Source organism: Argentina anserina, chromosome 5, assembly GCF_933775445.1.
Source record: "Argentina anserina chromosome 5, drPotAnse1.1, whole genome shotgun sequence".
Taxonomy (NCBI): Eukaryota; Viridiplantae; Streptophyta; class Magnoliopsida; order Rosales; family Rosaceae; genus Argentina; species Argentina anserina.
Window position 1 is genome coordinate 6,889,321 of NC_065876.1, and position 7,128 is coordinate 6,896,448.

The following is a 7,128-nucleotide window of genomic DNA, read 5'->3' on the forward strand; positions in this document are numbered from 1 at the left end:
AGAGAGGATCTATTTTGTTGGATTTATTACGACAAAGATCCTGTCGTATATAATTCACAATATTATGTGATAGCAACTTTCAACTACCGAAGAGATTGAGGCTTTGTTAGTATTCGATCTATCAACTCGGAAGCTGCTAATGATGTGTTGCATTTGCTTACCAGTGTTAAACAGCGACAAGCGTGGCCTGTGGACCAACTGTACCGATATTGTCTCAACTTAGCCACCTCACAAGTGTTGGGTTTTAATCACAAAAGACCTCGGTACAATTGGTTATTATCCACTCACTTATAAGCTTTATTTTCTTTGTCACTTCTTAGATGTTGGATCTTTCCTCTCCAACGATAAAGTGATCTGGGGTTCACATCCAAAACCAATTGGCAATGGATGGAGTGGTCCAAACCCTTATAAATCCACAGGCTATGTCTCAATTCCCAATGTGAGATTTATATTCTCAACACACCCCCGCACGTGTGGCGAATTTTCAAGCCATACACGTGGACAACATTTTGGGTGACATGGAGTCTGTGTGGCCCAAGGCTTCACACGTGGACGTGAGTAACCCGCTCTGATACCATGATAAAGTGATCTGGAGTTCACATCCAAAACCAATTGGCAATGGATGGAGTTGCTCAAACTCTTATAAACCCACAGACTAGGTCTCAATTTCCAATGTGGGATTTATTCTCAACAACCAGATCTAGATATGTACACAGACGCTAAAGACGCTAGTCGTCGGATCGAAGAATACTCGTAGCTAACTGACATTTGGAAACTGAAGGTCAAAGCAAGATTGCAATTTGCAAGATATATAGAAATGAATTAAGATAAAATTAACAACTTGCAGTTTCTTTAACGTAGCTTTGATATCTATAGGGTAAAAGGACATATATTTTTAAATACTCATTAGTCACTACCTAACGAAATTGCAAAGAGAAACATGTGTTTCTAATTGGGTTATTGTAGTACGTGTTTGTAGATGGGATTATTATGAGTGTAGGTACGTACGGGTGTTGGGGTCCTTGGGGAACCAGCACTTTACTGATCGATCATATATAAGAACCAGATCGAAGCGTGTAATTATATATAGAAGTAGGGGACCGAAGATTTAAATTCCAAGAAGAACCCGAGAGCTTTCTTCAGCCTCTTAATTGGGCCATACAGCTCTGGTAAAATCTCAACACTAGCTAGGCCTAACGTTCCCATGCATAGTTCCGCTTCAGATCAGAAACCTAATTTTCACTATTCTCCATTACTACACAGAACCAGCTTCGATCACTAGCTATCTGCAACACTTGAAGAACCTCATGATCTACCAGAAAAATGACACCTCGGTTCTCCCCCATAAATACACAATTCATTCATGCAACTTAAACATGCATGCCTGTAATTCGTCACTGAAAGTTTGGCGAAGTAAAAATAAGATGTATACGATCGAGCTAGCTAGTACAAACAGATGACAGCGACATAAGCAACGGAACAGAGGATGAGACGTCGGAATCGATCTGAGAGGGCATGTTTGTCACGTTAGGTATGCATGAAGCAAGGTAGCAAATGCAGGCAAAACTAAGGTGGTGGTTTCTTCAGGTTCACACCAAACTTATTTAATAGGGTTTTTGGCGCTTGTTTGAGGAATAAGGTTTAGGTTTGGCATTTCATATATATTGGCCATTTGAGGCTTAGTTTTCTTCTGCTGCAGTGGGGCTCAGAGAGCCAGTGTGTGACGAAATTATCTTTGCTTTCCAGATCATATTCAGGACCACTTGATTGGATTACTCACGACCCTGACCGTTGATTATTTAGTCAGTGATTCAGCTCCAAGTGAAGTCCCTTTTACTATCTAAATTCAATTGAAGTCCCGTTGATTATTTCCGGAGACCAAGAAAACAAGACTAATTAAGGTCCCCCACTTCCCATTGTTATATGTTAACTTGGTGAAAAATATTCACTTCTTTCACATAGTTTGGAATGCAACTAGTTGTTGTGCAAGTCTCTGTAACGATGATTCTCCAACAGCTAATACGTTTGTGATGATATACGATGAATAATATTCGCAATCTCATGTTCTTTAAATAATGAACTGGAAAACACGAAAAACGAACAAAAAGTTTTACGTACATTGTATACACAAAACTGCAGGAAGGCTTCTTAAGAAAGTATATATGGAATTAATATAGTGAGCGAGGCATGTCAGTATTCCGACCAATAATACATCGGGTGATCGAGCAACTTATGCATGGTGCACTAGCTACAGCCTACATGGAAGCACAATGTGTGTCACTTTCAAGTTTCAACAAAAACAGCTACCAGCTGGTTAATCTCTTTAAGAAATGGAAGCTAGCTAGCTAGTAAACCAAGCATGCCCATCTTCCGACCAATACACGGGTGGGATTGAGCTCTAAGCAACTGATAATTCTGCCCTAACCACACAATGGACGGGATCTATTTGAAGCACGGTGACTTAACCACCAAGTGACAAACTCATCAAGACACTAGCACGGAACCAGTAACTTATCAACACACTTAAATAGTCGCCGGCCAGCCATCCTCACTTACTCTCTATTTCAATCGTAGTCAAAACCAAAATTTAACCCATGGATCGACATCAACGAGTACCATATCGGAACTATAAAAGTTTATTGTACGTTTCACTACGCCAATTACACTTTTGGGTGACGACCATTGACGGGAAATGCTCAATTCCATCACCTCAAACACTTTAAACGACGGAGAAACAAGATCGTCTCTAGAGGAAGACATTTCATCGCTCAAAACACCCTGGAGCAATGGGATAATAAGTTTGTCACGTAAGATTCAATACTTAAGTGACCAACATATTTTGTCGTCGCTTAAACCTTCTGGAGTGACGAACATTGTTTTATTCCGTCAGTTAAATGTTTTTTCATCTACTTAAGCAGTTGGCCTTAAAAACACACAGAAACTAGATCTAAAACTGGGAAATTAGTCTGCAGCTGCAATTTTGAGGCCGATTTGGGGAAAAGCTTGAAGTTAGGGGTGTAAAACTTCTTCTTATCTCTTCTCATTGTAGGTTAGTATGAACTATATCATTTCTTCATCTTCTTACCATGTATTGAGTTTATTGCACCATGAATTTGATGTTTTATAGTTTACTTTTAATTTATTTAATCATGTAATTGGAGGTTCATTGTAGAGTTTAGTGTTAAAATCACTAAATTTAGAGCTTCAATTTGGTGTTCATTTTAGAGCTTTACTATGAGTTTTAGAGTTTTGTGTTAATTTTGTCCATTTGTGTTAGAATAGAGCTTGAATTTGGTGTTCATTTTAGAGCTTCAATTTGGTGTTTTAGAGTTTAGTGTTCATTTTGTCTATTTGTGTAAGAGTATAGCTTGAATTAGGTGTTCATTTTAGAGGTTCAATTTGGTGTTTTAGAATTTAGTGTTTACTTATATTTATGCATCATGTTTTGGAGCTTGAATTAGTATTATATTCATCACTTAATGTATGTAGAATTTAGTGTTGATTTTTGTTTTGTAGCTTCATGAGTAGAATTAAGTTATACATATAGATTAATTTAGTGCATAATAGTTTTTACATATAACGTTAGTGCTTTATTCATCACTTAATATATATGCTTGTGTCTTGTGTGTTATCTTTAGTGTTGGATTTGTTAATTGAATTTAGAGTTAAGTAGAATTGATTTGTGTGTGATTGCAAAAATCTAATATATTGTTCGTGAGTTTTTTTATTTCAATTATTTACTCAGTATATGTTTATTATCCGGTTGAATATGTGTAAGAGTAAACTCTTACAAGAATTCACTGGTTGCTTTTATTACCCTTGATGAGGCTTTTGGACAGAGGAGGGGCACAGAAGTAAGAAGTGAATTCCTATTTTATAAATGTTTGTGAGATTATTATTAAACTGCTGTTGTCTTTTATAAAAGTCAATTTACAATTTTTTGCTATTACGTACTACTAGGTTGTTAGCTATATAATGATTACCATATTGTATATATGCTTGTTAATTTAGACTGTTCATTTAGACTTAGGTTAATATAGAAGCAGTGGAAATCATAACTAAATACAAAAAAATAGATATTGCTTTAAAGCTTTGCATTTGTAAAACTTGTTCTTGTTTGTAGTTACTTCTATTCCCCAAATTAATTTACTGCATTATTCACAATATGTTAATGTGTTCTTATAATGGCAAATGGAGGAAGAGCCCTAAGATGGCGAGCAAAAAAGAGTGTTGGACCACGCCAGTTTGGAAGCTCCAATCATGAAACCAAGAGGAGTTGAGCATTGCAAAGGAGGAGTCGCAGGTTACCAAAGAAAGAGTTGATCGTGTATCTGCTGAATTGGCAGAGTGCAAGGCAGCATTTGAAGCGCGTTTAGCGCTCTTAGAGACAACTTTGCTGGCTACACAAGCGCAACGTTTGGTAGGTGGTAGTTCATAGGTTCTAGGCTGTTGTGTTTAAGGTGTTAAGGGATTTTGGTAGTAAAACACTTGGGTACGGTTGTTAGTTTGTGGAAGTACATATTTTGCATAGTTGCTAGTTTTGCATTGAACAAATGTGTTGAAATTTATGGAATGGTTCTACTTTCTTGTGAAATTGCATTTTCTTTGGTTCTGTGTGAATTGCATGTTTGGTCAATTTGTTGTGTGAAATAGGCAGGTTTATGTGGAATGAATATTGGGCACACAACAATTGATTCTTATTTTTTCCCTAATTGGAGTTTAAGCGACGGAGATGTTGTTCATCATCGCTACAATCCTAAGCGATGACAGTAAATGTTTGTCGTCTAACATTCTACCGACGCAAGGTCGTCGTCTAAACAAGGAAAAGCTCTCGTGGCCTAACAATTTGGCGACATAAAATGTCGTCACCTAAGGTAGATATGTTCGTCAAGAAATGTACTATGCGATGAACACTAATGTTGTCGCCTCTGTCTGGATAAAGCGACAAACTTTGATCTTGTCGTCGCTTAAGATCTTGAGGGACAGATTTTAAGCAACGGACCGGAAGTCGCTTGAGGGCTATAGCGACGCTATGTCTACTTTATGCGACGGGAAATATCCGTCACTTAAACGTATTGTGGGCGTAGTTTTCATCTTTTACTTTAACCATATAGTGAGAATTGAAGCATTGACTATGATGTAAGATACCTTATATAATGTACCTTTTAGAAGGACATCTTGTAGTCTCCCACTTCAAGAAGTATATGATGATCATCACTCAACAGAATTTACCAAAATCTCACCAACAGACAAACACAAGGACTAGTCACCCCAATAACGCAAGAATGACCCTATTCATAGTATATTTTCTGTAAACTGCTCAATAAACTTGTCTTTCATTCAAAAGATGGAGACTCCAATAATTGGTACCCTTTTGCAATATCTGGCTTTTACAGCAAATTAGATCTGTCATTTTGTCAAGAGTTTTATATATTTTATTTTACTGTCTGACCAAAATAAAGACAAGGCAAGCTTTTAGCCCAAGAAAGCTTTTAGTTCCCACAGTGAATTATATTCACATTCCAATTGCTGGGTTTTGGTCTCACTTGCTCCACTAGCAAATTATATGCATATATCCAAAAGGTTCGGTGTGCTAAATCTCAACTTCTCAACCGTGCATGAAAAGCTAGATATAAACAAGGTCGCCAATTTGTAATTAGTCTTACTTTGTTAATCTGATAAAAGAAAAAGTCTTAGTTTGTTAAATCTTCGATAACCAATATGGCTACAAACATGGTAACCACTTCTTTATTTCCATCAGACCTCAACCAGGTGCTTAATTATTCTCAGATTCTCTGCCACAATTCAACTCATTTCTTCTGTATATTGAGTTGAACAACTTGTTTAATCATATAGTTTGTGGTGTTAGTGCTGTAATGTTACCCTTAAACAACATTTTAGGATCACAAAATAAGAGTAAAATCCTTTTATTTTTCGAGTTACTATGTTGGGGAGGAAAATGGGATGAATTGGATTTCAAATGGTGTTGGATATGAAGTTACGTAAAAATTAGTCTCAACCTTCAAGAGTAAAAGAGTTGGGCAATGGCTTTTGATTATAATTTGTCATGTTTTAGAATGTTTCTTAGTGTGTTATATTACACTTATACCCAAAATATGTTATCGCTCAACAATCAACATGTTAAAGTCATCTTAAACAATAATATATTTCCAAAGTTGAGTTGTAGATTATACACTTATACCCAAAACATGTTATCGCTAAACATTTAAAGCAATCTTAAACAATAATATACGTCCAAAGTTGAGTTGTAGAGACAAAATGTTATAGATTATCGAAAATCTCAATGTTTTAGAAGATTAGACTTGCAAAAATAATTAACGATTTCAAATGCGAATTTTTTTTATATGACATCTATCTACTTAAAATTTCAGATCATACTTCAACGGAGAGTCCATCTAACCGGGGCATGTGCCCGCAATCCAGCAGCTGCAGCTTGTTTTCTGTTTTATTGATTAACTCGAGAAAAGTGTTGCTAATGCCACTAATGACTAATGTCATTGACCTCTACATCCCAAGTGATTTTGAAGGGGCAGGAAGAGGGGTTCTGCCACCTGTTAATTACCAAAATACAAGTATTAAGCTAATTAAGCCGAACCACTAATCTAAAACATCAAAAATGTTACCTGGAGCTTCATTAACCACAGTCCACATATCCTTCCAAGTCTCCAACCTGTTTTTACCTTTTTCCGGTGAGACCTCCAATTAAGCAGTAATCAAATGAACCCCACCTTTAAACCCGGTCAAATTTTTGTTAATTTGGTCAAAATTTTACATTCGGTGCCTTCATATAAAATCACCTTTTTTTAGGGAAAGTGATAAATTCATTGATACTACTGGACTGACAGCACGTGTAGTCCTGCAAGCATGTCTCATAAAAATAACCGGGAACTGTTCACGGTTTTACATTTTAAACGGAGACTGCCAGCCACGTGCCCAGTTTTAAAAGATAAATACACCAAAAAGAGAACAGAGAAACACCGTACCGTTTTAGCTCAACTCTTTTTCATTCACCGTAATATAATAAATGCAAAACCAAACATCCGAAATTACAAAGATGTTAATTTAATTAAATAAAAAAGCACCACCGATATTTTTCATTCCCGCCGA